We start from the raw sequence: 14592 nt of genomic DNA, 5'->3' as shown, positions 1-14592 counted from the left end.
ACTTATGCTCCTTCGTCTTATGGCCTTAAATGTGAGCAATGGAAATTGACTGGAAAATATAATTGAAAGCTGATGACATTCTCAAGCGCAGGAGAAAGCTTGTCTAGAAGTGGGCGTAAATATCCTGCTATATCCTCACAACAGCGCTTCACTTCTGCCTGGAGTGTTCCATCTTCAGCTGCATTGTGGAGTGCCAGACACAGTATAATATGTTCATGCCAATCCCATAGTTTTGGAACAAATGGCATATTGGCTGGGGTGCTGTGCTTCTTCAGATGTCAGCCTGCCCATTCAGTGGGGTGGCTATCGAGAGCTGGCAAGTGCAGGAGTTTAAACACCCAGCCACCGTCTCTACACAATAAGTAAAATATATATATATTTAAGGCAGCTGCTGCCACTTAACATAATGGAGCAAAGCATAGTTATTATGCAAATGTGTTGAGCATAAAGGGTAATCTTTGCATAATTGTTCTTTCAATTGTTTTTCAATGTTAGACTGCTTTTATTTTCCTGCCCCCAGAGAGCAGGTGGTGGGTGCAATTATGGATCAATAAAAAAATCTCCGGCACTTGCCATGTTGTCACCACCATCCCTGGCCTTCAAAGGGAATGGTGTTATTTAAAAATAATTCCCATGATAAATCAGGCAAGTGCCACTTCTCTCTCATTTACTGTGTCCTGCTTCTTTAAGTTCTGATATAGAGGCAAGCTGCTCATGGTGTTTCTCCCTCCACTAAAGGTATTAGCCTAGAAATTCAGATTGTGGTGTATTATTGCAGGCCAGAAAATTCACATCAGACCTTCCAATGGGTTACAAAAGTAACATTCTCCACCTTGCTCGCCTGCTGGCCTTTCTGTCCATGGTCTGCTACAGTGCTCCAGTGGAGCTCAATGCGAGCTCAAGGAACAGCATCTTATCTCTTGAGTCACAGCCTTCTGGCCTCAATCTCAAGTTCAACAACTCTAGATCAAAACCTCCGCCTGCATCTTGTTCTATGGCTTTACTTTTTTTCTTTTTGTTTTGTTTTGCTAGGTTTGTTGTATATTGTTATATTATCTGTAGATGTCTCTGAAGGGCTAGCAACTAATTATCCAGGAACTAATGGTTATGCATAAGTGTTCCAGGGGGGCACATTTCACTGCTGCACTACAGGCTGATGTGACGTGTAACAGAACCAGTTCTAGCCAGTCCTTCTAGTGTACAAGTTAAAGATAAAGAGTTCAGATCTTTCCAAGTTTAAGGTGCGGTTATTACCAACATCTGGGAACCACAAGACAAGAACATGTAGCACAGCTGGTCTTGTCTTGTTTCTTTCTCTCCCTTCAGGTTGCATTCGGAAGGCTGCACAACAGCCATTCATGCCCCAACTGGACATTAACTTTTGTTAATGTTTTATACCTGTTACCACACCCTTTGGCTGTTGCATTGTGAAAACTTCAACTCATCCTGCCATCCACCTGATCACAGCCCTTCCCCTTTCGTTCTTCCCCGCCGACTCCATTTTCTGCTGCCTTACAAACTCTTAGATTTTTATCTTGCTTTGGTTCTGGCGAAAGGTCATCGGCCAGAAACACGGGCCAGAATTTTTTGGTCGCCGGACGGGGCGCGAGATGATGTTGGGCGAGCCCGCCGACAATTAAGAGGCCAGTTAAGGTAATCAAAGGTACAACTGCCTCCGGTTTTTCACGGTCCATCCAGATGGCGGCCGGGAGAATCAGCCAGGGGAACTTCGCACTTTTCACGAAACCTCATCCAAGGACGAGGTAAGGTTTCCATTATTAAATGCAAGAAAAATAAAAACCTGTGGACAGCATTTTTATCATGTATTTGTTCAGGTGACTGATTGTGATGCCTGCTTACTTTTTTCCTGATTTTAAAAAACTTTATTTAATGCTCTCAGGCCTTCAGCTCCCTGAGGCAGCTTTCTGCCCTTCAGGGCACTTTCTCTCAGTGCGGGCCCCTGGCAGCGCTGACGCCAGTGCCCGTCCTCCTCTCACTCCCACCTTCCCCACCCCGGCCGTGCTGACGTCAGTGCCCACCCTCCTCTCGCTCCCACCCCCACCCCCGGCAGCCCTGACGTCAGTGCCCACCCTCCTCCCCGCCCCCCCCCACCCCCAGTAGCGCTGACGCCAGTGCCCGCCCTCCTCCCGTCCCCACCCCCGGCAGCGCTGACGTCAGTGCCCACCCTCCTCTCGCCCCCACCCCCGGCAGCGCTGACGTCAGTGCCCACCCTCCTCTCGCCCCCACCCCCGGCAGCGCTGACGTCAGTGCCCACCCTCCTCTCGCCCCCGCCACTGGCAGCGCTGACATCAGTGCCCACCCTCCTCTCACCCTCCACCCCCGGCAGCGCTGACATCAGTGCCCACCCTCCTCTCGCCCCCACCCCCGGCAGCGCTGACATCAGTGCCCACCCTCCTCTCACCCCCCACCCCCGGCAGCGCTGACGTCAGTGCCCACCCTCCTCTCACCCCCCACCCCCGGCAGCGCTGACGTCAGTGCCCACCCTCCTCTCGCTCCCACCCTCCCCAGCAGCGCTGACGCCAGTGCCCACCCTCCTCTCGCTCCCACCCTCCCCGGCAGTGCTGAGCTCCTCAGCGTGCGTTTCACTCTGGCTGACCGTCAATTGGCCAGTCAGAGTGAAATCGAGCTGGGGGGGGGTGGGCCGATCGCGGTTCCCCGGCCGATCCTGGACTCGCTGATTGCGCCCACCCACCGACCTAAAAAGTCTGCTCTTTATCTTCACAGATGCTGCCTGTCCTGCTGGGTATTCTCAGCATTTTCTGTGTTATTTTGTTTTATTTCCAACATGTTAACTTGCTATGATCCAAAATTTTGAAAATGTTACCAAAAAGAAGAATTTAATACCTGGCTCCATTTAAACTTCAATCCATTATTTGTTGGCATTTGTGTGTTTCACAAAATTATGGACTCATGCAGCACAGGAAGAGGCCATTTAGCCCAACATGCCTGTGCTGGCGTTTTGCACTAGCCAATTCTGTTTCTCTTCTGTTTCTTCCCGAAGGATATATCACAGTGACTGAAAGGACACAAGACAGAGCAAGCGGGATGATTGAGGTGCTGAAGGGATTGGATTGGGACGAGTGGCTCCGTAAAATGGGCATGATTTCACAGGAAAAGAGAAGGCTGAGGACCATGTGATCCGTTACATTAGAACTGCCAATAAAGCCACAACCATTTGGACGGCCACTGCTGTGGGGGAATTTTTATGCAAAATGTCATTTTCATCTCTCAAGGAAACCTACTCAACAGTTTTCTAACACAGTTATAGCAGTTTTGTTATATCTTCTGTGTCCTTGCTTACATCCAGCTGGTCAAGCAATGTTAATCCATGAATTATAGTCCCCTCTTTCTACCCAGTGACAGTGTAAAATCCTCACAGAACAGGCATGTTCCTTCTGCATCTGTCTGGTAAGTAGGTTACTGTGCAGAGGTAGACAGAAGTAGTCCTACAAATGATTCAGTGTAACGACTCAGGGTTCTGAGACTCAAAATTAATGCTGAAGATTTAAGATTAAGGGGAATAAAAGTGATTCAATAGCCTGGATATATTCTTGCTGGCATTAGGTATACTGGTGGATTTTTTGATAGACCTTTGCCTGCCACTAACAGTTACCAATGCCTGGTTGAGGAACCTAGCATTGGGAAGTGGGGGAGGGGGGTGCCGAGAGCCAGTTCCCTGCCCCCTCATGATCCTGACCCTGTGACCCTCCACCCTCACTCACATATGGCCTGGGGCCCCTCAATGCCACAGGGCCTCCGGTTGGTGCATTCTGAGCAGCTAACATCACTCCTGCAAATCACATCAGCCATCCTCTGATTGGCCAACGGCTCTCAGGGGGTGGGATTTCCGCCACTGGGGTCCTTGATCCTGGGGAAGGCACACTGATGGCCACTTAAGTGCCTGAGAAGCACTTAGTATGGCAGGACTTCCCCAAAGGAGGTGAAGCGAGGCTCTCCAGTTGGGGTGGGGAGGGGGTCAAGAGGGGTGGAAGCCACCGTTGCCTGAATTAAATATTGCCCCTGGGGTGGGATTTTCTTTCTGAGGCTGAGATTCTGATGTTGAAATCAAATCCAGGCCCAGACCTTTACACCATGTTGGCAGCATTCAACTGACACGATTTTGGAAGGATTGTACAATTAGTGGCCAGAGGGCAAGTTCTCGAAGATGGAGGGCCAATGGGAGGCCTTCCAGTACTTTAGGGGCTGCAGCCTGTCATTTCAGGTAAAGGAGAGAGAGAGAGAGAGAGGGTGCCTCCATCTTGAGGCGCCCTCTCAACGCATTTAACAAAACTGATGAGAAGAAATGGCCCCTGTTGCCAGGCCATCATTGTGGAGGGAAAACCCCTCTTAAGGGCAGCAAGTGGACGCAGCTGTACAAAGTAAATATGGCAGCTGAAGGAGGGAGTCTCAAAGTGATCCTGGTCCAAAGTGAGGCTGCCTCCAGGCACCTGCTGTGGTCACTGTGCCTCTGATAATGGCATTAATTAACCTCTTAACCAAGTTAAAAAGCTACCGGCTGCGATTGAACTGGCCTCCAGGAAAATGGCCAAGAGTTGGGACTTGCGTGGGAAATGGACACAGCAGTTGGCATCAGGAAATTCCGTGGCTGCCTGCCTATCTGTCTCTGCCCCCACATTGGCACCAAAATCCTATCACTGTTTTCAGTATCAGTCAATACAATGCTGACATTGTCCCTCATTCAGAAGGATTTGAGCTCTGGCGGTGATGCGGAGGAGAGGAACTGCTGTCGTTTGAAAATTTCCATTGTTACAGTTTGTTCCCTGCTTACCTATCTGATTGTAATTTTAATCCTCGCTGTCACTACTGCTACCTCTCTATTGAACACAGTTGTAACAAGGGGGAAAGTTCAGAGCCACTCAACCAGCAAAAATAAGGCCACACCACCATGGAAATGGTGGGTAATGACATATTCCCTCATTCTCAATGACCATCTACGTCTGTCAGATGAGATATTAAATAGAGGCTCCATCTCACCTCTTTGGCAGATGTTGAAGCATTATTTTGAAGAACAGCAAGGGACTTCTCCCCTATTTATCCCTCTAACGCATTCTGACAAAACAGACTACCTGGTCATTATAACATTGTGGTTTGCTGTGCATAAATTGGCTGCTGTGTCTCCTACAGCACAGCAGTGACTATTACCACAGTGGCTGTGAAAAGCTTTGGGACATTCTGTGGCCATTAAGTCATGAAAGGCATGATGTGTATTCTATGTATGAAAAACATTGTATATATAGGTATGGTGATGTAAATAAGATTTTTTTTTAATTCATTCACGGGATTTAGGCCTCTACTTGCCCTTGAGAAGGTGGTGGTGAGCTGCCTTCTTGAGCTGCTGCAGTCCATGTGGTGTAGGTACACCCACTGTGCTGTTAGGGACAGAGTTCCAGGATTTTGATCCGGCGACAGTGAAGGAAGGGTGATATATTTCAAAGTCAGGATGGTGAGTGACTTGGAGGGGAACTTCTAGGTGGTGGTGTTCCCATCTATCTGCTGCCCTTGTCCTTCTAGATGGTATTGGTTGTGGGTTTGGAAGGCGCTGCCAAAGGAGCCTTGGTGAATTCTTGCATTGCATCTTGTAGATGGTACACACTGTGCGTTGGTGGTGGAGGGAGTGAATGTTTGTGGAAGGAATGCCAATCAAGCGGGCTGTTTTGTCCTATCAAGCTTCTTGAGTGTTGTGGAAGTTGCACTGTCCAGGCAAGTGGGGAATATTCCATCACACTCCTGACTTGTGCCTTGTTAATGGTGGACAGACTTTGAGGAGTCAGAAGGTGTGTTACTCGTCACACGATTCCTAGCCTCTGACCTGCTCTTGTAGCCACAGTATTTATATGGCTAGTCCAGTTCATTTTCTGGTCAATGGCAATCCCCAGGATGTTGGTAGTGGGGGATTCAGTGATGGTAATGCCATTGAACATCAAAAGGGGATGGTTGGATTCTCTCTTGTTGCAGAAGGTCATTGCCTGGCACTTGTGTGGCACGAATGTCACTTGCCACTTGTCAGCCCAAGCCTGGATATTGTCCAGGGCTTGCTGCATTAGAACATGGACTGCTTCAGTATCTGAGGAGTTGCGAATGATGCTGAATATTGTGCAATCATAAGCGACATCCCCACTTCTGATCTTATGATGGAAGGAAGGTCATTGATGAAGCAGTTAAAGATGGTTGGGCCTAGGACACTACCCTGAGGAACTCCTGCTGTGATGTCCTGGAGCTGAGATGACTGACCTCCAACAACAACAACCATCTTTCTTTGTGCTAGGTATGATTTGGGAGATGTTGAGGAGAGATTCTGATCTCTAGGGAAGAAAAGCTGATCCTTTAACAAAGAGGGTAATTGAGCACAATTTAAAAGTTGGATATGCACATGAAGTGCCACAATCTACGTGGCTACTGACCAAGAGCTAGAAAGTGGGATTCGGTTGAATAGCTCTTTACAGCCAGCACACACATGATGGCTTGAATATCCCTCTCCTGTGCTGCAAATATCTATGATTTTATGATTCTATGAATAAATTTGTTTTACGTTTATAGGATCAGTCTAGTGTTTGTTCTACTGCGCTCAAGGGAGATCAGGTGAGGCCATATGATACAATCAATAAGCAGAAATATAACACAATATTTTCTGCTACATATTCAGCATGTAGAGCCAATAAGGATCATAGAGAATTAAGGCTTGATTTGGAAGGAATCGTGACATTAAGCAGAAACAAAATATCCTTAAACGTATTTATGTTACTTGCCTCAACTTTGACAACACATTCCAAGGCCCTGACCCCTACCACCTAGAAGAACGAGGGGAGCAGATGAACCACCAGTTGTAAGTTCCCCTCCAGGTCACACGCCATACTGACTTGGAAATATATCGTCGTTCTTTTTTCATCACTGGTTCAAAATCCTGCTTAACAGCATTGTGGGTGTCTCCCTACACCACACAGACTGCAGCGGTTCAAGAAGGCAGCTTAACACAACCCGATCTTAAGGACAACTAGGGATGGGCAATAAATGCTGGCCTTCAGCATTGCCCATATCCCATGAATGAGTAAAAGAAAATATTTCATGTGGTAACAAGTTCCACATTCTAACTGCTCTCCAGGTTATTAAGTTTCTCTTGAATTTTTCATTGGATTCATAAGCAATTATCGTACATGAGTGACCGGCCCCTAGTTCTGAACTCCCCCATAAGTGGAAACATCTTTCTTACATCTACCTGATCAAAGCTTTGCAGAATCTTAAAGACCTCTACAAGGTCATCTCAGCCATTCTCTTAATTTCAGAGGTTACCTCCTGCTTCAGAGTTCCTCTGGTCCATGTTGCTATTTTGTGGAGCTATATATAAAAATGTGCTCAAGATAAAAGGCATGCTAGAAAGTTTAGGCCTTCCTTCAGATGAAAAAAACTTTTCAAATCTACTTCCATCAACCTACATATGAGCAGCAGAGACCATGTTACCATGATACTTCACGAGTTAAAGCATCTGTCAGGAGAAAATAGGATATATGAGATGTCCCTTTGTGACCAGGTTCGTCCTAGTTTTATTGCCTGTCCCAGAATTGTGTCAGGGCAGTTTCATCTCCTGGATTGTTCTGTTCCTGAGTCCTAAGAAACTTTCATACAGCACAAGTTTCACTTTCTCTTGGGGCCGCTGTCTGAACTTGACCAAAGGCAGCAATGCGAGACAGCTCTGCCTTCTGTATATAAAAAAAAACCAAACACCCGCTCCAGTCACTCACAAATGGGCAGGCACAACAGCATGTTGTTCTCATTCTTCTAGGTGGTAGAGGTCAGGGCTTTGGAAAATATTGTCAACTTTGAGGCTAGTAACATAAATGCATTTAAGGATATTTTGTTCCTGTTTAAAATCATAGATTCCTTCCAAATCGAGCCTTAATTCTCTATGACCCTTCTTGGCTCCACTGGCTGAACATGTAGCTGGACAGGATTTAGCAGAAAATACTGGATTATATTCCTGCTGACTGATTGTATCACATGCCCTCACCCGATCCCCCTTGACTTGATAGCAGTAGAGCAAACACTAGACTGGTGCTTAGGTTATAAAGTGAAAACAGATTTATTCATAGAGTCATAATATCATAGCTATTTGCAGCTCTGCAGGAGGATATTCAAACCATCATGTGTATGCTGGCTGAAAGAGTTATTCAACTGAATCCCATTTTCCGGCTCTTGGTCTGTAGCCACGTAGGTTGCTGCTCTTGAAGTGCATATCCAAGTGCTTTTAAATGCAAGAGAGTTTCTGCTTCTTATACCCTTTCAAGCAATGAGTTCCAGACCCCACCACCCTCTGGGTGGAAAAAAATTCTCCTCAATGCCCCTCTAACCCTTCTGCCATTTACTTTAAAGCTGTGCCCAATGGTTATTGACCTCTCTGCTAAGGGAAAAGGAATCTTCCTCTGAAGAAGAGTCATACGGACTCGAAGCATTAACTCGGTTTTTCTTTCCACAGATGCTGTTAGGCCTGATGAGTTTTTCAAGCATTTTTTGATTTTGCTTCCCATCCTCGATCGAGGTGTCTCATGAATTCATTCACCTTAATTACATCTACCTTCAACCTCCTTTGTTCCAAAGCAAACAGCCCCAACCTATCCAATCTTTCGTCACAGCTTAAATTCTCCATTCCTGGCAGCATCCTTGTAAATCTCCTCCTTTGTGCAATCTCATCCTTTCTATAATATAGTGGCCAGGACTGTTTCATTCATGGGATAGGGGCAATGCTGAAGGCCAGCAATGATTGCCAATCCCTAGCTGCCCTTAAGAGGGTCATGTTAAGCTGCCTTCCTGCAGTCTGTGTGGTGCAGGGAGACACCCACAATGCTGTGGCCAGGACTGTGCACTGTGCTCCAGCTAGCTAACTGGTGTTTTATTTAGTCCTGGCACAATCTCTCAGCTCCAAAATCCCTTGCTTTGGCTAATAAAGAAAAGTATTCCATATGCCTTCCCAACCACCTTATCTACTACTTTGCTACTTTGAGGGATCTATGGTCATGCACTCCTAGACCTCTACACTACTCAGTATGAACATGCCACTTTTAAAAAAAACTATTCATTCACGTGATGTGGGCTTTGCTGGAATTTATTGCCCATCCCAAGTTGCCCTTGAGATTGATTGTGTATTCCCTTGTGTTATTTGACCTCCCCAAACAATGTACTGACCAACACAGTGGGTTAAAAGAAAAAAAACGAGAAGTTTGCAGATTTTCAGTGTTTTTAGGCTTAACTATCCCTCCTCAGAATATGGAAAGATGACAAGTTGTTGCATCTGCCACTCTAATCTGCAATGCAACCTGGACCAGGCACGAGAACAACATTTACATGTTTGTTGCTGCCTGTCCAACAGCTCTCACTGGCTTATTCATCTTGGCCTCTGATAGACTTTTCTCAGTTTGTCTTATTCAACTTGAAGAATCGTTTGAAAAATGAATGGGAACTGACAAAATTTAAGCAACAACTCAAAGTTAATACCCACAATCTGTTTTGGGCAACATTGTTTGAGGGAGGAATTATCTTCATGATCCCTGCAGTACTACTCCTTCATCTCAGGCAGAGCTTAGTTGAATGTACTGTCTTTTGGATGAGACGTCTGCCTGCTCAGATCAACTTCAAAAATCCTAAGGAGTCCTGTCTGTGGAACGTTCTCTCCTTCTCGCCTTATGTATGAAAATACAGACGTATGAACAATGAGCAGGAGTAGGCCATTCAGCCCCTCAAGCCTGCTCTGCTATTTAATAAGATCATGACTGATCTGATAGTAACTCAAAATCTGCATCCCACCTACCACCAATAACCTATCACCCACCCTGCTTACCAAGAAACGATCCACTTCTGCCTTAAAAATATTCAAAGACTCTGCTTCCACAACCTTTTCAAGATGAGAGTTCCAAAGACTCACGACCCTCTGAGTGAAAAGATTTCACCTCATTTCTGTTTTAAATGGGTGACACCTTATTTTTAAACAGTGACCCCAAGTTCTAGATTCTCCCACAAGAGGAAACATCCTCTCTACATCCACCCTGTTAAAACCCCTCAGGATCTTTCTGCTTCAATCAAGTTGCCTCTTAATCTTCTAAACTCCAGCGGATACAAGCCTAGTCTGTCCAACCTTTCCTCATAAGACAACCCACCCATTCCAGGTATTAGTCTGGTAAACCTTCTCTGAACTGCTTCCAACACATTTACATCTTTCCTTAAATAAGGTGGCCAATACTGTACGCAGTACGCCAGATGTGGTCTCACCAGTGCCCTGTACAAGTGAAGCATAGCCTCCCTAATTTTGCATTCAATTCCCCTCACAATAAATGATAACATTCTATTAGCTTTCCTAATTACTTGCTGTACCTGCATACTTCCCTTTTGTCATTCTTACACTAGGGCACCCAGATCCCTCTGCACCTCAAAGCTCTGAAATCTCTCACCATTTATATAATATGCTTCTCTATTATTCTACTAGCCAAAATGGACAATTTCACATTTTCCCACATTATACTCCATCTGCCAGATCTTTGCCCACTCATTTAACCTAACTATATCTGTTTGTAGCCTCCCCATGTCCTCTTCACAATGTATGTTCTTACCTATCTTTGTATCATCAAAAAATTTTGGTAACCATCTCTTCAATTCCTTCATCCAAGTCATTTATGTAAATTGTAAACAGTTGAGGTCCCAGCACTGATCCCTGTGGCACACCGCTCATTACATCCTGCCAACCTGAAAAACACCCATTTATGCCTGCTCTCCGCTTCCTGTTAGCCAGCCAATCTTCTATGCATGTCAATGTGTTACCCCCCACACCATGAACTTTTATTTTCTTTGATGTGGCACCTTATCAAATGCCCTCTGGAAATCTAAGTACAGTATGTCCACCAGTTCCCCTTTATCCACAGCACATGTTACTTACTCAAAGAACCCCAGTAAGTTGGAAAAACGCAATTTCCCTTTCACAAAACCATGTTGACTCTGCCTGATGACCTTGAGCTTATCCAAGTTCCCTGCTATAACTTCTTTAATAATAGCTTCTAACATTTTCCTTACGACTGATGTTAAGCTAACTGGCCTGTAGTTTCCCGCTTTCTGTCTCCCTCCCTTTTTGAATAATGGAGTTACATTTGTTATCTTCCAGTCTAATGGGACCTACCCTGAATCTAGGAAGTTTTGGAAAATTAAACCCAATGCATCAACTATCTCACTAGACACTTCTTTTAAGACTCTAGGATGAAGTCCATCAGGACTCTGGCTCTTGTCAGCCTGCAGCTCCAACAATTTACTCAGTATCACTTCTCTGGCGACGGTAATTTTCCTGACTTCCTTCCACACTTCCATTTCCTGGTTTGCAGCTGCTTCTGGAATGTTACTTGTATCCTCTATGGTTAAAACTGATGCAAAATACCTGTTCAATTCATCTGCCATCTCCTTGTTTTCCATTATCAATTCTCCAGACTCACTTTCTATAGGACCCATGTTCACTTTGTTAACTTTTTTCTTTTTAAAATATTTATTAACAACTCTTACTGTCTGTTTTTATATTTCTGGCTAGCTTTCTCTCATACTCTAATTTTTCCCTCCTTATTAGTCTTTTAATCATTCTTTGCTGTTCCTTATATTCTGTCCAATCTTCTAGCCTTCCAACTATCTTTGCACAATTAACATCCTCAATTGTCCAAAGATTGGTAATCATGGCTTGCCACACCTCCCCTCTGTAGCAGTCATTTTCAATTGGGCATAGCCTATGCCCAGGGGGCCAGTTAGCTCAGCTGGCTAGAGTGTGCTACAGAATGATACAAACAGCATGGGTTTCAATCCCTGTACCACCTATGGTAATTCATGAAGGCCTTGCCCCATGCTTGTGGAGTGGTGCCCCTCAATCTACAAAAGTAGCTAAAATGTCCCTCTCTAATGGAGATGCCTTTGGGACTATGGCTAGATGATGAGTCCATGCCTAGTAGCCAGTCCTTGATATTAGCACTCACATGATTCTCTGCCTTTCTGGTGCCCTTTTCCCTTCAATGTAACCCTCTTTATGTTGACCAGCTCATGGTCACTGGATCCCCAAGCCACATGTCCAAATAACAGCCACTTTCTTTTGGCAACGCTTTTCAGCGAACTTGATCTTTGTTCCATCCCATCCAAAACTATTTCATTGTTTATTCTGTTTTGCCAAATGATCTTCACCATTCTTCCGTAACACCACAATTTAAAGGCATTGATTCTATCTCTTGATTCTTTCCAGTTTGTCCACACCTCATAGCCATATGTTGTGGTCTTCAGTAATCTTTTCTGTTTTGAGATCGTTTAGGTTCCTTTCCAAAAGTTTGTTCATATCCAAGGATACATTTTTACCCATTACAATTCTTCTTTTGATTTCATTTAAGCATTTTCCGTCCACAGTTAAACAAGTGCTAAGATAAGTTTGACTTTTAACTTGCTCTAGTTCTTGTCTCTGCAAGCACATGGTGATTTTTGTTCCTGGCTTTTTTTTTCCAAAGATCATGACTTTTCTCATTTTTGCATTAAACTCCATCCCATTTTAATTACAAACTCTATGACTCCCATCTCTCATGGGTTACAATTCTTCATCACTGTTAGCAATCATTACAGTGCAAACAGAGCACCCGAAACTTGTGATAGTCTCTCCATTCGCTTTGGGACAGTGCAGTGCGTAAATTGGTTTCATGTTTGTCACCATAACACTCATGACTGCCATTGAAAAGTAATCCCCCTCTTCCCATGTTACATGGGGATCACCACTATGCTGTTTGATCTCCCTTCGTTTCAACCATCCTTTTTGGATTTGGCAGGTAGTTTTACAGCAGGGTACCCTTCCTGCTGCTAACCCTCCCCATTTATCTGGGCTGGGGACTGGGTACCAATAAACATTGGCTTGTCTCTGCCAGTGGCTGGTTTCTTCTGTCGCCAACAATTCCAAGAGTGGGTCTTGAACCCAAAGCTTCTGACAAAGGCAGGGGCATGACTGACTGAGCCACAAGATGTACAGCAATGCAATAATCCATTGGCTGTAAAAGACTTTGGGAGTATGGGGCATACTGATGATGTAATAAAGTGCTCCATATATACAAAGGAGATCATTCTGACATTGGGTGATAATATAAAGTATGTGATAGCAAATTGGCAGACCCTTCTTACATCTCTGCCAGTTTTCATTTCCATTGAAGCCAACTCTCAAGTTACAACAATTATGATCTGTCACTGCCCCAGGTTAATGATTTCAAAAGGTAAAACATAAAACATAGAATCATTCTCTCTCTTTTTTTTGCTTGGAATATCTATGGAAAATGATTTAATACAAAACACGTAAAAAGTTGATAGACTGTTATTGGTCGACATGAGGGTGAGCAGCTGATGGGGCATGAATGGCTGGGTGTGAAATCCAACAGTTAAATTAAGACAAAGTGCCATGCAGCAGTGTCCCATGACACTGTGTCTGGCTAAAGGGAATTACCTTGTCTCAAAGCAATGAGCATTAGTTTATTATATATCAAATGGCTAAAAATGAAGTGACCGCAGTCACAGAGCTTTGAACCTATTTCCTCTTTATTACAAGGGTTATTCCAGAGACAATGAACACTGAGATTAGATAGTGGCAACCTGCTTCACACTCCATTGAATTTAAACACATCTATAAAAAATGCATCTATTAGTCACAGTGGACTTGAACAATGATGGTGCTCCGGTTCTGTTATGTTTCCTTTTTCTACATTGTCTTGAGATACTGTGCTGTCCTTTTGCAGGATGTCCACTGTTTCTGAACTGAACTCTATTTAATGCCAGGCCCTTTCCTTGGTGACCCATGACTTACATTACTGTCCCAAAGTCAGAAATTTGGTCTTGATAAACTCCACCATCCTTTGAACTGAATGTTCCAATAACCTGTGCGCTTGACTCCCAAAACACTGCTAATAAGGAGCGAGAACAAAAGATTTCCCTCTTATTGGATGATATAGGTGAATGACATAGATGACTTTAATGGAAATAAAAATTGGCAGAATTGTACATCAGGTAGTTGTATCAATATCACTCAATTTAGACTACCAAGGCGAAAATGACCTTCGTTGTTTATTTTACTGCATCTAACCTACCAGAAGCTTAGTCTTAACCAGGGCAGATCTTTAGAGCTATCCTCCAGGATGTAACATTTCTGTGGGTCTCTGGTATATAAGATGATCCATAGTGTATTATAGGAAAAGCTGTAAAAAACAGCGATATAATTTATGCTAGAAGGCATTGAACTCTACATTTATCCAGGACCCATCTCAAATTCAATTGTTTGTGTGGCAGAGAAAAGCATAAACACAATTTAATGCAGTGAAGTGTGAAGAGATTCATATTGGTGGAAAGAAGCAGGAGAGACAATATAAAATAAAGGATAAAATTCTAAAGGGAGTGCAAGAGCAGAGGGGCCTGGGTTGAGACATTGAAGGTTGGGAGAGCAGTTAATAAAACATATAGGATCCCTGGCTTTATTAATATGGAGTACAAGATCAAGGAGGTTATGTTAAACTTGCATAAAACACTGGT

At 44.3% G+C, this 14592-nt stretch overlaps 1 long non-coding RNA gene across 1 annotated transcript; it reads left to right on the top strand.

The window, feature by feature from the left end:
- The first annotated feature begins 1199 nt into the window (after nucleotides 1-1199).
- On the top strand, nucleotides 1200-3207 carry LOC121288659. The gene is made up of 2 exons (XR_005945403.1): nucleotides 1200-1763; nucleotides 3023-3207. It is a non-coding gene; the product is annotated as an uncharacterized LOC121288659 (long non-coding RNA).
- The last annotated feature ends 11385 nt before the right edge of the window (nucleotides 3208-14592 follow it).

The sequence above is a fragment of the Carcharodon carcharias genome, chromosome 15 (genome assembly GCF_017639515.1).
Source record: "Carcharodon carcharias isolate sCarCar2 chromosome 15, sCarCar2.pri, whole genome shotgun sequence".
Lineage (NCBI taxonomy): Eukaryota > Metazoa > Chordata > Chondrichthyes > Lamniformes > Lamnidae > Carcharodon > Carcharodon carcharias.
Note: the sequence above shows the minus strand (reverse complement) of the source record. Positions and strands in the feature narration are given on the sequence as shown.